The sequence below is a fragment of the Rhamphochromis longiceps genome, linkage group LG15 (assembly GCF_057381845.1).
Source record: "Rhamphochromis longiceps isolate RC_006_pf linkage group LG15, R_longiceps_female_GT1.1, whole genome shotgun sequence".
NCBI classification, from domain to species: domain Eukaryota; kingdom Metazoa; phylum Chordata; class Actinopteri; order Cichliformes; family Cichlidae; genus Rhamphochromis; species Rhamphochromis longiceps.
In genome coordinates this window covers 24,523,077-24,545,480 of record NC_140571.1, presented here as the reverse complement: position 1 = coordinate 24,545,480, position 22,404 = coordinate 24,523,077, and positions in this window count along the sequence as shown.

The following is a 22,404-nucleotide window of genomic DNA, read 5'->3' as shown; positions in this document are numbered from 1 at the left end:
ATTATGATGTGAAAAAAGTTGGTCACACTGAAAATTAAGACAAAAAGAGAAAGCAGATTAAATATTGTCATTATTATTATTCAGATGTAGTTTGTGGATTAACTTTTTCATCAGAGTTTAAATTTTTCTATTTGCCGACTTGATGTAATGTTGTCTGTATTTAGTTTGATAGAAGTGTAAGTTTACTCGCAGATCTGATGCAGTTTATTATGACCTGAAGGTTAAATCTGATCAGAGAAAGTTGAAGAGATTACAGCTCACATGCCCTCGAACATATCAAACCCATCATAAACGCTCCAGTTAAGCTTTAGAGTTTTGGAAAATCACAGTGTGGTTATAATGTGCAACTATTCCAACCAAAACGGAAAACACAAGACTAAAACCCTTTTCCACTAGTGCTCAATTTAGAACCAGTGCCATCGACTTCATCGACCACATTTTGTAGCACTGATTTGGTCTTACCGACCACTCAAAGTGACTTTATGGTTAGAATTCGATTTTTAATCTAGAGTCACACAGCATGTTATCTACTCCATAGTCAATTTAGAATAATTGGTTAACCTAACATGGACATGTTTGGCGTAAATCTATTCGGGTACAAGGGCAACATGCAAACTCCACATAGAAAGCAGAAAGGAACATCACTAACTAGTGTCTAATAAGAAGTGTTGCCACCTTGATCACCCAGTGATTTTTGCCGTTCCTCTAGCTGACCACTTTTTGTTCCCATATTGGAGTTTTGCACAGACAGCATAAAAGATTGACACAGCCAGGCCTATGCTCCAGCACTAGGGCTGCCACGATTAGTCGACTAGTCACGATTATGTCGACTATTAAAATCGTCGACGACTAATTTAATAGTCGACGCATCGTTTGAAGCTTTGTAAGATCACAAAGGACACAGGAATGAGTAGTAGGATTTAAGAGTGTAATAACGGACTGAAACAGAAGATGGCAGCACTGCATGTACAAGGATGCCAGCTGCCGTTAAACCCCGAAGAAGAAGAAGCTGTGTCCCAGAATTCATAGCGCAGCCCAGCGCAGTTGTCAACAATGGCGGCAGCTAGTTAGTTTTAACTTTACTCTTATTATTCTTTCTTGGTCACAAAATAAACGTTTAACATATTTTCAGGCGAGAATGTAGCTGTGTAAACCTCAAACATCTGCTCAGTTTATCAAGACACCACATATTTTCAAAAGCGCTCCGACGTTTTCGGAGACGTCTGTTACCCACTAGCTCGTTAGCTAGGCGGGGGCAAGGCTAACTAGAGCCGTGAGAACACCGGACTCCCGGCAAATCGTTTTCAAACCCACCGCCGTCTTTCGCTAGTCAGGTTAAACATATATATAAGTCACTTAGATAACTTAAAAATGTTATTGTTTGGCTTTCTTTAGTATTTTATTTGTTCCTGAGTAAATCGGTTTGGCTGAGATTAAAGTTATAGTTTTTGCACAGCTAAAACTGTCAAGCAGACAGCTGATTATCAGAAGTGTGAGACGCTGGAGAATATACTCCGGTGTCCTGTTATATTTTAGAAAGCAAGGAGTTTATTAAACTTCACCGAAACAATCTGCAAATTTCATTAAAAATTAATAAACTACCATCTTGTCTTTATTTTTAGTTAGCACAAACACTTCAAGCTGTAAGCTAATGATAGTTATATAAGACCAGATGCTGCTGGTGCAATAAGCTGTACGTCCAATGGATGATGATCTGATTAGTCGACTAATCGCAAAAATAATCGGTGACTAGTCGACTATCAAAATAATCGTTTGTGGCAGCCCTAGTTCACCTCATTATTTGAAACTTTTCCATGATCAGGAAGAGCATCCATCTTTTTAACAGTATGGCAGAAAATACAGAAAATGTCCCATTTTAGTGCCATTTTCAGCTTTTTCAGAAAACTTCATAGCCAGTCTATTTAGTCAGAATGCTGTTGTTGGACTGTCTCATTGAAAACGCCATAGTATTTGCAATGACACCAGTCATAGCACGATGACGATGATGCTTGTTTAAAGAGATTCATTTAAAGAAAGTGAAAGGTTAGCTCTCAAAATGTGGATTCACTTAGAAGCGTATACTAAAGGTTGTGAGGCAAGTTAATGTAATTACAGTACAAACATTATGTAGACATATTTCCCCGATACTCATTTCCGCTTATGCATCATGTTTTGAATTTAAATGTCAAACTACAGACAGAAAAGATTACTCTTAAACTAAGCCAGACACTAACAGAAAACTTCCTGCTAAGAAACTCAGTAACCTCTAGGCTGTCTCCTTTCTGGGTGGAGGAAGTGTTTCGATCTGTAGGTCAACCGAGGGACAGATCTTAACTGATTGACATGTTTCCCAAGTTTGAGCTTTTAAATTAAAGTTTCACATATCTAACCTCAGTCTCTGTTCCAGACTTGACAGACAACCGGAGAGAAAAGCTCCGGAGTCAGCTAAATTCGTAAATGTTTACCTGCCTCTGTGTCACCACAGTTCCAGATAACCCAAGGTCCAGGTGGGGGGGTTATTTTTGTATACAGTCTATCAAAATAATCGATGAATCAGCTGTTGCACAAGTGTTGAGCAGAAGCTGGTAGAAGATTTGAATAATGTTGTGAGCACTCTTCTTATCTAAATAAAAGTGCAAGAAGTGCAAACAGTGGAAAAAAAACAGACTAAACATCAGCAGCAGGGAAGACAAAAGAGGCACGGCTGCACACAAGTACAAGGGTCAGCTGTGAGGAAGCAGGAACAATCAAAACACCAATCAATCATCAACCTCACTCAGATTGATTTTTAATATTCCAGTGCCGTGGTGTCCTTTTGGGATTTTAATCGAAAATCTGTTTAAAGTCGTGTGTGTGTGTGTGTGTGTGTGTGTGTGTGTGTGTGTGTGTGTGTGTGTGTGTGTGTGTGTGTGTGTGTGTGTGTGTAACTGACACACATAATGACATTCATTTTCTTCCTGGTGGAGTGTGAGTCAACATGACTTCATCTTCTCTGACCTGAACATTTCCCTTATATGGAGGAGAGAATATGAGCCCTTTTTCTCCTTTGGGTGTGGGTGGATTAAATGGTTAAAATAATAAAATGATACATTACAACAAACCGAGCAACTCAGTTAATTTACAGTAAATGGAAACAAAGGAATTAGGCTAAGTAGGAGTAACCACTGGACCTCGTAACTGTACTCTTTTAGGGATCTAATGTATGAATAAATGCATAAAATTAGATTGAATTAATCTAAATATGAAAAAACTTTTACTGTTTCACTGATTGTTTAAGTTAAATTATTCAGAACATAGATTAGTACTGTTCCCCCACAGAGGGAGGTGAGGGAACAGTGTTTTTGTTCGGGGGTTTTACACATTGGGGTAACTGCTCACACTTTGGAGGCCACATTCAAAAACGAAAATATAAATAAATGAATGGGCACCCCAATTTTCAAAAGATGTACTTTGAAATATCAAATTAGGATAAAAAAAAAATGTCGGAAGAGTTTTTTTTGTAAGGTAGAGATAAAGACTTTTAGAGATAATTTTATCTAGCATTTGAAGTCAGACAACTGCACAGACTGAAGCAATTTCCTCTCTTCCTCGATTTAAGTGTGGCAGAATTTCCACATAACCTTGCAGCATGTATTTTCAGAGGAACTACCTGTTCCTCTGTTGCAATGAGGGTTGAGAGTTCAGGCGTGACTATCATCATGCAGAAACATGAACCGGGTCAGACTTTAACTCAACAACAAGGGGATTTCCATTTCTGTACCACAAACAGGACAAAGACAGTCACAGTGTGGAGCAGGAACAAACAGCGCCGCTGCAAGAGTTCAAACTGTTACAAACAGTCATGTGGTGAGCGGCCATATTGAGCTGAATCTGTTTTGCTGTGTTGAACGTGCCTCTGCCCAGCAGTGCTTTCATGGAAAAGTGCCTCACCACACACAGTTACTCAGCATATAAAGGCCTTTTATCATAAAACAAAGCCTTCATTCTCTTGCGCTGCATGATTCTGCTTGTTTATGTTGAGCTCGGTCATTATTTCAGCACGCAGCAAATTACGTCAGCGCAACTGGCCGACTGGCACAATTAATATGTCCATTCTTCAGAGGAGTGTTGCCAGTTTTGTATCTGTTGTCCAGAGTAGATCACAAGACATGACACTGTGTTGAAAGTCTGAAAACCACTGGGGGTCAAACTCATCCCTTATAGTCACAGTGTGTCAAAGCACATGGCATTTCTTCTCATGTGGCTGTTTCTTCACCATCAGCCCCACAAACTGTACACGTACAAGTGTGTGTGCAGAGAGAAAAACAGCATTTTGCTGATTGTTACACATTGTTGGGCAACTAATATTAACTCAAAGTTAAAATGCTATTTTCCCTCCTCAATAACTGGTGAAGGTGAGGAAAACAGTTTTTTCCCAAATGTGTTAAAGAGAGTAATATCTCTTGTTCAGCCACTAAATTTAGGACTTTGCAGAAGTTCCTTTGAATGTCATTGCAGGTTTATCTGTATAAAAACCTTCAAACTGGATGGGAAGTGTGCACAGATGTTCAGTGGACCAGGCACTGGCTGGTCAGAAACTTGTCCAGCATTGTTTTGGATATATAATTTGGTTCTCTGTCACTGTAAATCACACCTCTTACTCTGTAACAGGTTTTCTCTGAGGACCTTTGCATTTTCCCTTCACTGATGAGTCTTTCTATCTTTCTTGGGTATGGGCAACACTATAGCATTATAGTACCACTACCATGCTTCACTGCAGGATTTGTTTTAGCAAGTGTTGAGCACCATTTGGAGTTTGCTAAACATGGTGTTTAGCGATGTGCCAAGTGGCATCATTCTATATATAAAATCCTGATGGATGGCCGAGGTGGTCTGCGAGCTCTTAACCAAGAACTCGCAGAGGCTTAAAAGTCTTCATCATAGATGCAAGAATTATCCAAAGGACAAACATGCAAAGTCATGCAAAGTTGCAAATACAGACAAACCCAGTGTGATTAATAGTTCTTGTACTTCCCCAGTTTTTCCTATGTTAATGAATGCACAATGCATACTCAGAAAAAGGTACATGAACTCTTACATTGCAAAACTGGTAGAGGGTAGTAGTAACAACGTGCTCGAAACATTTCTTGTAGTTACTTTTGAGATTTGCGCAACAATGAGCGGGAACCTAAACCATTCCCCATACCAAACGGTTTTCGTTAGCTTAGCATTAGCCTGCTACTTTTTTTCACTTTTTTCAGGATTGGACATTCTCCAGTTGTTATGACTCTTCGTTGTGTCCAATTAATGTTTAGCCAGAGTGCAGTTCTCTATAATTGTGAGTTACATAACATTCATAGATACTTAGACAATGATTACTTTTCTGTATAGTGTTCTATTTTTTACACATAAACAAAAAAACACTGTCATGATAGCTGTTGTGTGCAGCCAGGAAAAGGACCCAAAATGCAGACTTCACGGAGGTGAAAAAATGAATTTGAAAAGCAGCTTTATTGCTGCCACAAGGGAAATGTTACAAAACTAAAATAAGACGAATAAGAAGAAAAAAGAATGAGGGAGATCACGACAATGAGCACAGGAAGACACGGACACTAAACACACGAGGGATAACAAGGGAAGTGAGGACACACGTGGAACACAGATGACACAAATTACCTAGACGCCACAGGGGAAGCACAACATGGAAGCACGACCTTCACAATAAAACAGGAAATGGGAATGTAGGAGTGGCAGACTAGAGGGAGAGAGAGTGCAAACGTGACGGACTGGGGAAACATAGATAAACATGACGGAGTGAAACACAAGGAGGGGAAACGAGGCACAAGAACACACCTAAGTACAAAACAGACACACCGAGGGAGACATAGAGGGCAAAGACATGAGGGGAAATCCAATAAACCAAAACTAAACATAACCTAGGGACAATACAATAAACTTTGGAAAAACGAGATGGACAGGGATAGCTCAGTAGGTAAAGTGGTCGCCCCATAATCGGAAGGTCGGGGTTTCGAATCACCTGAATGACTACTACCTCCACACTGCTCCCCGGGCGCTGGATTGGCTGCCTACTGCTTCACTGAGAGAATGGGTTAAATGCAGAGAGTAATTTCCCTGCATGGGATTAATAAAGTATACATTGTTACATTAAACGTGCTCAATAAATGTGTAGTGATTATTCACACAGTAATGAATGAATTCCTTGTTTTGCTTTCAAAATGCATAAAAGGTAATAATAAGTAAAAAAAAAACATGACTGGCTTTACAATCTGAAATCACCACTATTTTACTCAACTGTGAGTCTTTCAGAGCTCAGCGTCACTGAAACTGGGCCTTTATATGGAGCACAATAGCAATAGTATCTACAGTTTCTGTTTGACTCTTTCTGACAACAAACCTTTTTTTTTATCTCTACCTTCTCACATATTCAGCAACTCAGTGATGGGAAACTGTGCTTCAAGTGGGCGTTAAAATGCAACAAGCCAGACATTCTGAGAACAAGATGGCAAACAAAGAGTTTGGAAAGATTTGGCTTTGCACAAGGAGTGGTGGCTTTACAAGTCACATGGGCAGGCGAGAGGGGCATTCCCATGGTCTTAAATCAACTAAAGATTTGGCTTCAGCTTTTAAGCCGAAGCCAAGACCCAGTTTGAATGGTTTACTTGCATCTTTTTGAAAGAGTGAGTGTAAACACAAAGAATTGTTTTATTATTATATGCTGGAATATATGGCGAAAACAGGTTTAAATGTTAAACAAATTTCTTCAAGTCAAAAAATGTTGCATATAATTTAATTTTTGCTTGATGCAATGTGCATACAATTAAAAGAATAAAACTCATAAAACAAGTTTTAAAAAGAGAAATTTTAATTTGATTCAATTTAACATGATGGATTATGCAGAAAAAAGAGAATTGAAAAGTCTATTGTTTTATTACATATTCATGTTGTGTATCATGTTTTTGAAAAGTAGCTAAGTAATAAACTAATTACTTTTTAAAATAAGTAATCAGTAAAGTAATGGGATTGCTTTCTTGGAGAAGTCATCAGTAATTAGTAACTAATTCTTTTTTTTTAACTAACTTAACCAACACTGGTTATTATTCATCTTTGGCTCTCTTCCAGAGCATATCCTTTGTCCCGTCTGCCTCCCCTCACCTCCAGCTGGTCGTGGGAGATGGCCGCCCCTCCCTGAGCCTCATTCTGCTGGAAGTTTCTTCCTATTAAAAGGGATTTTTTTCTTCCCACTGCAAGTACTTGCTCATAGGTTGTCATCTGATTATTGGGTTTTTCCTCCCCATTAGTGTTGTTATCTTTTAGTATAAAAACAACTGGAGGTGATTTGAGGCTGTTTAAATACAACCTCATTAGATTGAACTAAATCACTTAATTATCAGTGTTCATTCTGAAACAATGGCTGTCTAAGTGCTGTATATTGATAATGTATCATGACCCAAAATATGAGCACATCAAATGTTGGCGTAAAGCTGTAAGTTACAGACTTACATCACACCTGATAGCAGTAAAAAACATCATTACGCAGGTGTGTCCCTGAAATGAGCAGAGCAACAAGCAAAGAACAAAATGTTCACACTTTACAAAGAGGTCATTCAGACCAGCTGTAGTGCTACGTGTGATTACAACATCAAAGCTGAAACAAAATGAACTTAGTGTGGTGTGTTGCACTGATAGTGTGTTACTGTCTAGTTGTTCATAGCAATATGTACAAGTACGCATTATGTATTTGTATTGTTGATATCACTTCACGTACATCCACATCATTCATGCTTAGCAGTATGTGAACAGCATTAAGTTAAGGGATTAGGTGCTCTCTCATTGGTAGGGACAAGAAAATGGAAAATAACTACACCCACTGGAATCCAACTGGAGATCTGGATCACTGTATCCTCAATGAGTCTTGATGTTGTGAAACTGTGTTTGTGGTAGAAATATATCATGTGGAGGACAAGCTCTTTAAAGCCTTTTTTAGGGGAAATATTTAGATTTAGTGATAAGTGTAGCTTTTATGACATAGTGACCACTGAATTTATTATTCTTTCCTATTGCTTTTAGAAATAACTACCCAGAGTCATTGGCTTGATCATTTTGCCTTGAATGGACAGAGCGTCTATCCAGAAGTTTTTCTATTTTCTATTCCAAACCACAACAAGACACTTCATATTCCTAAATGAACATCTTCATTTGGTAATGAAGATGCACATAGAGTATTTATTTCACTCCCAACTGGTCACGGCAGCCTGGTTCTGCCAGAGCTTTCTTCCTGCTAAAAGGGAGTTTTTCCTTCATGCTGTTGCTAAAGCACTTGCTCACAGGAGGTTTTCCTTACCTTACAACATAAAGTGCACTGCCTCAGTAAAATCCCAGACAGTTGCCTCAACTGTCTGGGATTTTACTCTATATAAGTGAAATTGGATTGAATTGAAATTAATTGAATTAAAAAAGGCAAAATGTTATGTGCACTAAAGTTGACATTACTTTGCATTTCTGTTAGTTATTTATTTTATTGGGTTACCTTGAACACTAAAATCATGATTACTTGATTTCATACCTGATTTCAGGATTACTGAGCACTATTAAGCCTTTAAGACATTGTGAGATAGAACTTATCTTGTTTTAACAATCTTTGGGTGGCAAAATGTTACCTGAAGCAAGAAACCAACACCTTACACCAGTACCAACTTTTATCTTCAAATCCATCCTAGAATCACATTACTTTTCATGGTCAAATCGACACTCCAATCTCTTCCAAGCAAATCATATCAAACACGTGTAGAGACATCTCCCTTATTTTGACTACAAATGCCAAATAATCACTTGCCAGTGCAGCTTTGGCTAAAAAAGGAGATTGTCAGTCATGCATTTGGAAAGTACAAGCTCAAACTATTTCCTTAGCAAAACGTCAAATAACCGTTCATGACAAACTGCCAGTATCAATCCTTATGACACTTGTCCCGTGACACAATAATTAATTTAATCATCTCTTCTGTTGTGTCACCTACAGAAGAAGTCAGTAATTTAAATCCCGCAGTCACTGGAACATTTCCTTTTGAGAGTTCAGGTTCACTGCCGATCATATCAGATGAGTGCGGGCGTTGTTCAGAAAAAAATTCCCATCATGTTTGGACTACGTGGGTTTAAATTCAAGTTTGTTCAAGTCCACGTTACAATTCATTTGAAGTTTGAAGCTCGTGCACAAATGAATTCAGCTTCACTCCAGCCAGGTTTAAGGGTACTTTCAGAAGTTATACTTCCCTCCTGAAGTATTAAAGTTTCTGCTACTCTTCCTGTTTCTGCTAAAGATTACCAGCTTTTATCAAACTGCTACTGCTTATTTTGTAACTCAGATGAAATACTGAGGTCTGTAATGTGGCCCAGAGGCTCAGGCTTTACACTGCTATAAATGCTCTTGTTCAGACCTTTTTTTCCTGTGCTTGGCCCTACTTTTTTTGGGTTTGTGTGGGAAAGTCAACAGTTTCACAGTATTCATTTAACTCCTATCTCCAAAATGTTCAGTCAAACAATTCAAATGGTGTTGCTGGCAGCATGCCTACTATCAGCAACCAACACTGGAATCATTAAACAACCAACCTGCCCTATGGTCTGTTGGACAGACGGCATATTCTTGGCTTCCTGTGGGGAATAAGCCTCCATTCCTTACCATAAGTGTGTGAAGAGGTGTTAAAACCTAGTGTATAGCACTATATCCTTCTTTTCAGTTGCTGATTGTCTTTTTTTAACTTTGTTTTGGCCATCTTTGCATTTAATATTTCATGGCAATTACTGTCCTTCAACACGATTGGCAAGATATCAGAATTACAGGTTTTATGAGATAAAAGTAAGATTTCTCATTCACTGTCAATTCTTTATGTACATTGAGGTGTTACATGAGATTTTGGGCTGGTGCCCAAACGTATCAAAACAAACAAACAAACAAACTGTCTTGAATTTATCTTTTGCCCATATTCTACATCTAGTTTTGGCTGTATAATTGCTGTATTATTACTGCAGTATTACTGCAACTATTTCTCTCTGCAAAAACTAAATCAAGTTCTGTTTAGTCTGATGGTTCTCCAAGTTAGGACATATCTGGTGAAGTATGTAGAAAATCGAGTAGGGGGAAAAAAGGAAAATACGACGCTGAAGGAATCAGTTTCCTCTGTGGAGCATCAGCAATGAGTGGCAGGTGAACAATAGCTGAGTATTAATCTCACTTAATCCCAATGGTTTTAAATTGCTGCTGCAGGGGTGACTCAGCTACTGCCAATGAATCATATGCAATAGACTGAGATCATCTTGTTGTCTTTGATTTCTCGCTCTGCTCTCACTTTTCTCCTCTTTACTTCTGTCTTTCCTCCCCTGTGCAAGTCAGTCTGTCCCTCCCTTTCTCTGTAGTACAGTATCTGCCCTCAGCATCGTCATTTAACGTAACACAGGCAGGCGCAGGGCAACTGTGTGTGAGTGAGTGTGTTTCTACATTATTGATTCCCTCTGAGTACCGGGCAGTAATCTCTGTATTCAACTCTGATTGGCTGTGTGCCGTCATGCCTCATTACCTGATAATCCAGACTACAGCTGATTGGATGCTGAAAGACCAGTCATTAGAAATTCATGATGATCTAAGCTGAAGTCACACTACTGATTGGAGGGGTGATGTCATCTCACCTGAGCTCTCTGATAGGCCCACAGTGACAGATAGATAGATAGATAGATAGATAGATAGATAGATAGATAGATAGATAGATAGATAGATAGATAGATAGATAGATAGATAGATAGATAGATAGATAGTGGATTTGTGGTCATTTCATGTCCTTCTAGACATTTTTCTCTCTTTGTTTTTTTTTTGTTTTGTTAATCTATCTTTATAATCAGTTTGTGTCTTGTTTTAGTCATTTCATGGCTTATAGTCTGTGATAGACTGGAGCCCTCCCCAAGGCATAATCAAAACCAGCTGAGGCTTTTGCCCCCATCTAAGGCCATCTTTGAGAAACTGGATGTATGTATGTATGTATGTATGGATGCATGAATGGATCAAAAGAGCACAGAGAAAAAAATCAAAAGGATTACTCTTAGGATACAGTCTCCACCACACATTTATACTTCTTTGTATTTTTTGAGTGAGATCATGCCTCAAAACTGAATGACATCACTCTAGTGTCATGACAGAACAAGGGTGGGACTGAACAGACACACTCAGCACACATGGGGGCTTTGAAATATTTAAAACTGTTGTCTGAGAGTTGGGAGGGAAGTGAGACTGGCTGGATTAATGTAGAGCTCCTTGAAAATGCACGTTAGTCGGAAACCAGAATCACTAAATACTCAGACTGATGAAGAGACTGGGAACAGAAGGTGGACCCAGAGGAACATTTCCCAACAACTCTACCTGCACAGAAAATAAAGCTGAAAAACCATTGAGAGAGAAAAGAAACTGGTCCCTAAGCCTACTGTGGACCGTGACATCTAGAGTCCAATAAACATTAGGCTTCCTTAAAACTGTCCTCAACCTTGCTAGTTTCCACTGATGCACTGACTGTCATAGCAATGACAGTTTGCCAAAGAAACTGAGAACTGAGAAAAGGTCTCAGTGGAAGGATAGCCGTTAAGAAGCCATCCTTAAGGAAGGGAAACATGAAAAAAGGCTGAGCTATGCCAATTAGACAAGAACTAGACTGAAAATAAGTGTCAACGGGTCATAGGGAGTGATGAATCCAAATGTTACATTTTTGGTTCAAATTATTGTCAATATGTACACAGGAGGTCAGCAGAGAGGTACAACAGTGAGCGTCAGCCATCTCTAAAACTCAGTGAAGGCTCTGTCATGATTTGGGCTGCATTTCAGTCATGGTGTTGGAGATCCTGTCAGAACTGGTGGAATTATGAATCAGGAAAGCGCAGCAAGATTTTGGCACATCTAGAAAACATCACACTGGCATTCGCTTCATTTTCGGTATGACAATGATCCCAAACACACTAACGATGCTGTAAAAACCTGGATACCTGGAAAGAAAAACACAATGGACAGAAAAAAGGCAGAAGAGCTTTAAATATCTTCAAGAAGCCTTGAAGATTATTCCTGAAGTCCACTGGGGGAGTAATTACAAGATAAGCTGCTTCAGATAGTTTGAGTTATATTGAAGAATAAAGGTGATCATACCAAATATTTACTTTGAAACTGGTTAGAACTGGACAGACTTTATTTTCACCTTGTATACTGTAATTCCTCCCTGAGCCTGGTCTTGCCAGAGCTTCTTCTCACTTCTGATTTTTGGGTTTTTCTCTGTGGTGCTATAGTGAAGAAAATACAACTGAGTTGTATTTTTTTCTCTGTGGTGCTATAGTGAAGAAAATACAACTGAGTTGAACTGAATGACTAATATCTCACTGCAGCAGCTCAGTTTGCCAAGCCAGATGTGATTATATGTGAAGGCTCACAGCCACTCGGTTCTGGATTTTAACCCCCTGACTGAATGAGATGCTTCTGCCTGTGCCTGTGTAAAGCTTCGGGACCGAAACTAATGAAAGGGATTCACTGTAAAAGGTGTCCACAGAGCTTGTCCGGTGTTTGACGAGCATGAGAAACTTTCTTCACCACGTCTCAGATGTGACACTGAAAGCTCACATACATGTCGGTCAGCTGTGTGGAAACGAAAGGAGCTTTGGTTTCACTTCAATGCTTATTGTGGCACTTCTTATGTGTAAAGTAGTATTACACAATGAATATCATCTAGAAATGTGTGCTGTGACCCCAATTTAAAATCATATTCTGTGTTATGATCTCTGTAAGGACTGACTTTTCTCTCTATGAGTAAATACTATAGCTCACTTACTTAGGTACATTTAATCTGCTCTTTGTTATCATTACATAACATATTTACTGTAGCTACTAAATACATCTTTCACAAACCCACAAGGCTTTTATTAATTATGATTCTGAAAAAAAACCCAAGAATAAATATTTGTATATACGACATATTATTACATGTGTATTGCATACACAATATGTGTGTACATACTCACCATGGGTTGTGTCTTTAACCCTTTAAAGACAGAGTCATAAAATAATTGCCATAATTTTTTTTTTACTTTTCAAGTGTTGAACCTTATAACACATTCGAGGTTTATTGTGTGATTTATTTAGTTCTTTCAGAAAAAAACCTAATAAAAACACACATATGATACACTTGGCATCAAAGCCTGAACTAAACTGAACTACTATTAAAAAAATGGACCCTCAAGTAATAATTCTTGCACTGACTAAGTGATCTTACATGAGGTTTCACAATGAGGCAGTAAATACAGGTGAAACATCATGACTTTTCAAAAACGAGCTGGGATTCAAAGAAATGACTCACGCTTACATGAGAGCCGATTATATGATGAAACCGAGTCAGACACGATGTAAACCAGGTCACATGCTACCTTGCTCTGCAGGCTGAGATCTGCTGTGTCATGCAGCCTGACAGAGAAGCAGGAAACTGGAAACTAAAAAAAAAAAAAGACTGATAGGGAAAAAATCCACAGAACAAACACACTGAGTCATGATCATTGGAGTGAAACAACTGCAACTCCTGTGTGTTTGTGTTTGGTGTGTGTGCGCATTGGAAGGATCTGGTAAAAGAGGAATCAGGAAGCAGTTTGACTTCAGTGGAGTTAAACTTTTACTTTAACGATGGAACAGCGGCGTCACACAAAAGAAAGGGGATTCCTATTTGAGTTTATTTTTAGAACCGCCTCCATTTCACATCCCTAGGGTATGTGAACTGACTACACGCTTTCAAGGCTAACAATCTAAATATCAACTTTATTATAACTACTATTCTTCTGTGATTCTGGATTAAAGGAAAACGTTTAAATATTAAAAATACAGATGGCACAAGTGCAGAAATGTCTTCAGAGCCCAGGAGTCACATAGCAATAGTAACATAGTAACATATCTCCGTCTTTAATACTGAAACAGTGACGTGATCTCTTTTTAAATCACCGCTTTACACTGTGTCGTGTGAGACAAATAAAGATCTGTAGTGTCTTGACGTCACTCTGGCTTAAATCGGGATGTGTCTGAGTATTGTATGTTTGTGAGTTGCAGCTGCCAAGGCCTTTTACACTTGATCTTAAAATAGCAACACTGAGCCATCGAGGAGGCGGTGTCACCACAAGCCGAAAGAGATGAAGGACGATGACTTGGGAATCCTGAGATACCCGTACCGTTCCAAAACAGTTTCCAAAACAGTGCTCGCCTCTGTGTGTCTTTGTTTGTGCTTTCTTTCTGGTCTTTGTAGGTCAGCAGTTTAATAAAAAGAAAGAAAGAAACTTCATTCACACCTGAAAAGAGTTATTTTTCATTGTTATCGTCATAACAACCTCATAATGCGAATGTTTTTCTGCAGCTGTCAACCACACTGGATTTTCTCAGAGGATGGAAAAAATTAAAATGTTATTTTGTCAGTTTCCTGTTGTCAACATTTTGTGTTACAGTTACCCCCTTTTAAGGTTTTTTAAACACAAACATTAAACAAGGACTTGGAAATCGATCAGTTGTGTGACATTAGATGTGATTCATATAAAAATACAGTATAATAAATGTTCATGCCTTTGCAGAAAAAAAATTGAGAACTCTGTAAATAAATAATACATCTAAATAAACACCAGAAGGAAAAATGAAAATAAAAACCTTTTAAAAAATTGACATTAATGAATCTCATTTATTATTTTCAAGAACCAAAACAGAGCTTTAGATCTAGAAACTAAATATCATGATTGAAAACTGTGACAGTTTTTGTCACTATGCAAAATAAAAACTAAACAAAGGTGTGAATTTTACAGGATGTATCGAGACTCTGACAGAGGATTCCCTTCTCTCTCTCTCTCTCGCTCTCTCTCCGTCACTGCCTTTGTGCGACTACCTCACTTGATCGCCTGTGTTTGTGAGCCAAGGTTGTGTTGTCTCCATGGTGGCAGCCATGTAAACATAAACAGAGGGGTTAGTAGAGCAGCCTGAAGCCTCAGTCAGGGATCCACTTACAGAGCGTACAGCGAATAATGATTGGGGTCGTCAGGCAGCAGATTTACTGGGAAATGAGTGAGAAAACAGTTTCTCCTTGTGTTATTTATAAACCCTGTCCTTCCTTTACAAGGATTTGTAACGTGTCTAGGTTGAACTCAGTGCAGGATTTAAAAAAAAAAATTATGTTCTGTTCTTATACTTTTTGCTCTTTGTGAGGATATTTACTGACATTCATGTATTTCCTGTGCCAGGTTTACCTTAACCAAACTTTAACCCTAGAACTAAATCTCTTAAACAGGGATGTACAAAAAATGAGACCCAGCCAAAGAGTTCAAAAGAGTACAAAATTTCATCACTAACAGTCTAAAACTTGCCTCACATCTGGGCAAGTACACACAACATTTTTCTAATTATAAATTAATATATTTGAATCCTTCTTGGATTCCTGACAAATGATTAAGGTGTGGTTCTCAAGAAAGCCGAAACCCGCAGTCTGCTCAGACAAGTTTTGAACAAACACCATTTAATGCATGCACACACACACACACACACACACACACACACACACACACACACACACACACACACACACACACACACACACACACACACACACACTCAGTGAGTGTATCCTTATATGTTCCCACTCCAAAACACTTCAGTAATTGCCTGCAGGGGAGCATCTGTAAATTATAGTCTCACCATAAAAAGTAACCTGGGTTACGCTCTCCCCAAACAGGCTCTCATTATTTTTGTGTTATTGAGAAACACAAAGCTGAAACACAAGCAAACATTTGATTGGGGTTTTTTTTGGCAACCGAGGAAGAGTTTTCAGTTTCTGTATACAGAGAAAGAAATTTGATTTACAAGATTATAATTTGAGATTTGTGCAGCAGTCAGCACTGTCGCCTCCCAGCAAGAAGATTCTGGCTGAGGTGCTCCAGCTACTCCAACTTCCTCCCACAGTCCAAAGACTTGCATTGGTGATTATATGAGCTGTAGGTGTTTGTTGTGATAGAGTGAATGGTTAGCTGTCTCTCTGTTAGACTGGTGACCTATCAAGGGAGCACTCTGACTCTTGCATCATGAAGCTTGAACAGGCTCCTCCTACCTGCAACAGTAAGTTGGTTACAAAATGGATACATTTTATTCATCTAAAAGTTTGTTCCTCTTTTATTTTATTAGTCTACTCAGCTCCAACAACTCCAAAAGTCCCTGAAAAAATTAAGGGGGACAAAATTTCATCCATCACTGGTTAATGAACTATCTGAATAAAAGTAGTAGATACCGTCATGATCTGGCTCCAAGACTGCAACAGCTAATGAAGAGCTACAAACTGTGATCAGAGTTGGTTATGCTTACTATCCACTTGACCATTTTAAAATAAAGACAAATATCTAAAGTGTGTCTTCCTCTGAAGTAAGTCATAAACTCATCTAAACCGTCTCCCGAATCATGTTTGTTTGGGAGCCAGACATCCTCTCTACTTTTAAGATTAAGTTTAATACTTTCATTTTTGCTAAAGCATAGAGTTAGGGCTGAATGAGGTGAGTCTGAATCCTCCCTTAGTCAAGCTGCAATAGGTGTAGGCTCCTGCAGGCTTCCCTTGATGGATTGAGTATTTTTCTCCTTTCCTCACTGTCTGTTTATACACCACCCAGCACTTAATCATGAGTTACTATTAACCTGTGGCTCTCTTCCAGAGTGTGTCTTTTGTCTTTCTCCTCTCACTCCCAGCCAGTCGTGGCAGATGGCTGACCCTCCCTGAGCCTGGTTCTGCTGGAGGTTTCTTCAGGGAGTTTTTGCTTCCCACTGCCAATAAGTGCTTGATTGTTGGGGTTTTCTCTGTATCATTTTTCAGGACCTTTGCCTTACAATATAAAAAATGTTGAAGTGACTGTTATAATTTGGTAATGTATTCACTAGCTGGGACCACATCCTCTGAACGATGAGCGGAGAGGGATGAGGGAGTATGAACTGGTGCTGCGGTTTGGGGAATGCCTCGAAGGGGACTGGCGACGGCTCCCGGGCCGGGCAGAACCCCATGTACTAACGAGAGGTGAATGAAAGAAGGGAGGAGGAGAAAGAGGAGAAGAGAGGGAAAAAGGGGGGGCATGGAAATGAGAACAGCGGGTATTGGAGAAAGGGGCATTTATAGTCTGAGGTCGGAAGGGGCGTGAAGGAGGAGTGGTCCCGCTCCTGAAATTCAGATGATATCTCCACTAAGTAAAATTGAATTGAACTGATCCACACTGGGGATCTCACAGGTTCACTATTTACAAGACTACAAGTAGATTTATTTTGGAATTATTTCCCATGATCTTGCATGTGGAAATTTCCAAAAAGCAAAAAAGTTGGATTCTATTGGCACGTCAAGATAAGACAAAGACTTGTGACCACCTTACACCAAATAACTGAGATAGCAGAAGTTCACTATAGTTTTATCAAAGCTGTTTTACTCTGACATTTTTCTGCGTCACTGAAAAAGTTTGAAAAGTTGTTGTGTTCAGGGCCTGCATGGTGGTGTAGATGTGGTTGGATGACCAGAGTGAGGTGCAAAGTGTTGTAAAGTGCTACACTGGGCTGTTATTTTCAAGGTCACTGGTTACAGGTTCATCAAATCTAGGTAAATACCGAGTCTGTTTTCCTCTGCTGCTTTCAAGGACATGTTGGAAACTACAAGGCCTTTCATATCTCTCTCTTTTGTGCTTCCACACCATCTCTGTCTTCCTTGGCTTAATCCGAGCACCTTACTGTGGTGGTGTATGATCTTTTCCTTTATATTCATAAAATGCTGGAGTCATTTAAGATGATAACTGTGTGAACATAGTGGTATTCCTCCGCTGCCCTCTTGGCCAAGTCTCTCTTGGAAAAGAAAATTTCATCTCAGTGAGAGTTTCACCTGGATAAATAAAAGAACTTTAATGACTGTCAGCATACAAATCAAATGTGTCACAACCACTGCTCGTGTGACCTCTGAGATCATAAGTACACTAAACAAAATAATAGACAGACAATGGAGCTGTGATATTTTTAAGTGACACATTAAATAATTTTCTTATTTTCCTAAATGCTTGTTTCCTTGACTCCTCTCTTTTTGTGTCTCTTCCTTGGTTCCTGTCCTGAACTAACACATTTGGTAAAGGGATGAGGAAAAGAAACAAGAATGTACAAATGCACAAGGAAAGGAAAGAAGGAGTAAAGAGGCAAATTAGGAACAAGCAGTGGAAGTGCATTGCCACTCCATGGGCAGCTCTGGACTGCCCGTGTACCTGCAGAGATCATTTTCTGTCACATGAGGGTGTTGTCAAAAATATGTGGTACAACCGGTCTGTGGGCCACTCTTGCTTGCGCTGTTGTTTTTCCATCAGCCAGCTGTGGAGAAGAGCAAATGCACAAAGAGCTGAAGTAAAATGGAGTGTTAAAAACAATGAACAAGTATCCACTGCAGCCACTGTCTGCACTTTGCAAACTGTTTTTTTTTTTAAATCTTTTTAATCTTTCTAACTGGTGCTCCCTTACCGATTCCGGTCCACTTTATGAGCAGTCAGCAGTGAACACATCGACCAATGTGCAGTTGGGATTTTGGAGGAGTGCACGGGAGCAGCTTGGTTTAAAAAAACCCTTTCTAAAGCAGTACAGTGCAAATAGACACAATCACAGCATCATAAATTAACCATATCTTGAACTCACATTAACAATAAGACATCAATACAAGATAGACAAAGCCAAACTCATTCATCAGTCAAGTGTTTCCATCATGAAGAACTGTTAAAAAATGTGCCGTGCCAGGAAATTGCCTTGAAACAAAAATCATTTTTATGAGTTTTGACAAAGATTTCAAAGGCATCAATGCTTTTCTCAGCTCATGACGGGTCTTTTTTTTAAACTCACAAACACCTTTTGTTTTGCTCAAGTTAAGTGCCGACAAAAGAAGCAGCTTGCAAAGCATTCGTGGAATGGATACCTGCCATGTTTCATTCTCACGTTAGCGTCAAGGTGACAAAAGTTGCACCGTCAGAGCAAACTCAGAGGGAACTTCCATTTTTTCACAGCAAGTCTTTGAAATTTAAATATTTACGTAGATCACCTAACTTTCACTTTGCATGCCTATATAAGGAAAGGAAACAAAATCAAGTCTGTGGACTTTTCATGTAATTTCCATAATGGCTTCCGGCAGAGAAGGGAGCCGGAGAGAGAAGGGAGCCGGAGATCGACAGACGGATTGGGGCTGCAGCTGCAGTAATGCGGACGCTGCACCGGTCCGTCGTGGTGAAGAGGGAGCTGAGTGTAAAAGCGAAGCTCTCAATTTACCGGTCGATCTACATCCCTACCCTCACCTATGGCCACGAGCTGTGGGTAGTGACCGAAAGAACGAGATCGCGGATACAAGCGGCAGAAATGAGCTTCCTCCGAAGGGTGGCTGGCCTCTCCCTTAGAGATAGGGTGAGAAGTTCGGCCATCCGGGAGGGGCTCAGAGTAGAGTAGCTGCTGCTCCACATCGAAAGGAGCCAGCTGAGGTGGTTCGGGCATCTGACAAGGATGCCCCCTGGGCGCCTCCTGGGTGAGGTGTTCCAGGCATGTCCCACCGGGAGGAGGCCCCGGGGCAGACCCAGGACACACTGGAGAGATTATATCTCTCGGCTGGCCTGGGAACGCCTTGGTATTCCCCCGGATAAGCTGGAGGAGGTGGCTGGGGAGAGGGAGGTCTGGGCCTCTTTGCTTAGGCTGCTGCCCCCGCGACCCGGCCCCGGATAAAGCGGATGAAGATGGATGGGATGGATGGGCTTCCGGCTGTACTGCGTAAACCAGCAAGCATGCAGGTTCAGGACATGCTGTTAAAACAACAGTGGGTCATATGACTCCTTGTATTATGTAATCTTCTAAAAAAGGAGTAAAGTTCAATCAGGTGTCTTGGAGAATCTTTTACCTTCACCTACATCAGCAGGGTGGAGTTTATAAAATAAAATAAAAATAACGAAATAGTTAAAAATAAAAATCCTAGATTTACTTTTATATATTATACATTCCTATCATTGGAGCAGATCACCACTGCTGGGAAGAAAAAAAGAGGAAAATTTAGGAGTACAAAGGAAAAACATGAAGAAGAAATGAAAGGGAATAAAAGGAGGAATCACACACTGGGAAGGAAGAAAGGGAAGTACTGTTAAAGTACTCTAAACCTTTCTGTGTGGCACTGACATGAAGTCAGCTCGCCAAGTTTAGAGTCTCAAAACCACAAAGTCACCGACAGCATTACCAACAAACTATACTTACATCGTTGTGCCAGTGTTTGTGTTTTCATATACGAAGACACAAAGACAGAGTGCAAATGTCACAATTATCCGACTGAGCTCAAAAACACACATAATGACGGCAACATGTGCAAGAAATGACTTTCATGCAAAAATAAGCAAACATAAAGAAGCCAGAAGGACACAGCAGTCACTTGTTTTTGGTTTACTGCTGAACTTTCTCACTGAATTAGTACGCTGATTATTACAGAAATTTAAAAAAAGATGTCCCTAATAGGAGAAAAGAATGTTTTTACTCCATGTTTATCAGCTTTTACTTGGTTTTGATTAAAATTATTATTTTTTCAGCAGTTCAACAGCTAAAACACTTTCAGATTATACAGTTTAAAGCTTTGTTAATGATTACGCTTTCTTTAAAGACTAGGGGAGAGAGGGCTTTTGCTGTGGCTGCACCCAGACTGTGGAACAGTTTACCTCCTCACATCAGATTCTCCACAAGCCTAGAAACTTTTAAAACTGCTCTTAAAACTCACCTCTTCTCATTGGCTTTTAGCAAGGTTTAACTTACTGTATTAACTTATTGTTTTATCAGTGAGGTGTTTTATGTACTTGTGTTTTATTGTATTTTATATTTGTATTTTATTGTACAGCACTTTGGTCAGCCTCGGTTGTTTTTAAATGTGCTTTATAAATAAATTTGACTTGACTTTAAGGTCCAGCGTTTCAGATTTAGACTGCCTTTGAAAGAACTGATTGGAATGACAAAGTATAACCTGTCTGACTGCTGATCAGTGAGTGCTGTTAAATACATTTAAAATAATGAAAATAAAAGGTGGTGATTACACAATAGGAAGATATGTCCGTGAAGGTTCTCAGTCATCCAGGTCATCGTAGTCAAAGGAGCTTGCAAGGAAAAGCGTCTGGACTTCTTTAAGTTACTTGAAGACGTTTCACCTCTCATCCGAGAAGCTTCTTCAGTTCTAAGGTCAAATGGTGGAGAGTCCCAGATATAAACCTAGTGGGAGTGTCCCCCCACAGAGGGACAAAAGGACCCCCTGATGATCCTCTAATCGCCTGAGCCAAGGTGTGAAACTGGGTGTGGGTCCCAATCAGCCAGAGTTTCGGGTGTGTTCATTGTGAAACCTGGCCCCACCTTATCATGCGAATTCCTGAGATCAGATGGCCCAGGATGTGAGTGGGCGTTAAGGCGTCTGGGAAGGGATCTCAAAACTGCATTATAGATGGCAGAGAGTTGGTGTCGTAAACCCCCGCCTCTGTTCAAAGATGGTCGCTCACAGTGGACATAGATGGCTTCTTTCACTCCTCTTTCAAACCATCTGTCCTCTCTGTCCAAAATGTGAACATTGGCATCCTCGAAAGAGTGACCTTTATCCTTAAGATGCAGATGGACTGCTGAGTCTTGTCCTGTGGAGGTGGCTCTTCTGTGTTGTGCCATGCGCTTGTGAAGTGGCTGTTTAGTCTCTCCAATGTAGAGGTCTGGGCATTCCTCGCTGCACTGTACAGCATACACCACATTGTTAAGTTTGTGTTTTGGCGTTTTGTCTTTCAGGTGAACCAGTTTTTGTCTGAGCGTGTTGCTGGGTCTGAAATACACCGGGATGTCATGCTTGGAGAAAACCCTCCTGAGTTTTTCTGATACACCGGCTACATAGGGGATGACAATGTTGTTGCGTCTGTCCTTCTTATCCTCCCTCGCTGGTGTCTGATCTTCTTTTCTGTGCCTCTTTGCTGACTTTAAGAACGCCCATTTAGGATAGCCGCACGTTTTGAGTGCTTCCTTTACATGTGTGTGTTCCTTCTTTTTTCCTTCAGGCTTAGAGGGAACATGTTCTGCCCGGTGGTGTAGGGTCCTGATTACTCCAAGTTTGTGTTCCAGAGGGTGATGGGTCACCTGGGTTCAAAATCAAGACACAAGAAGTGGAATCCTTCACTGCGCACATTAACGCTGTGGATAAAAACATCAAGTTCACCAGGGAAGACACAAAGGACAACTGTTTGCCTTTCCTGGACTGCGCTGTGCATATTGAAGAGAACGGCAACCTCAACATCGAAGTTTACCGGAAGCCCACACACACGGACCAGTACCTCCTGTTTGACTCCCATCAC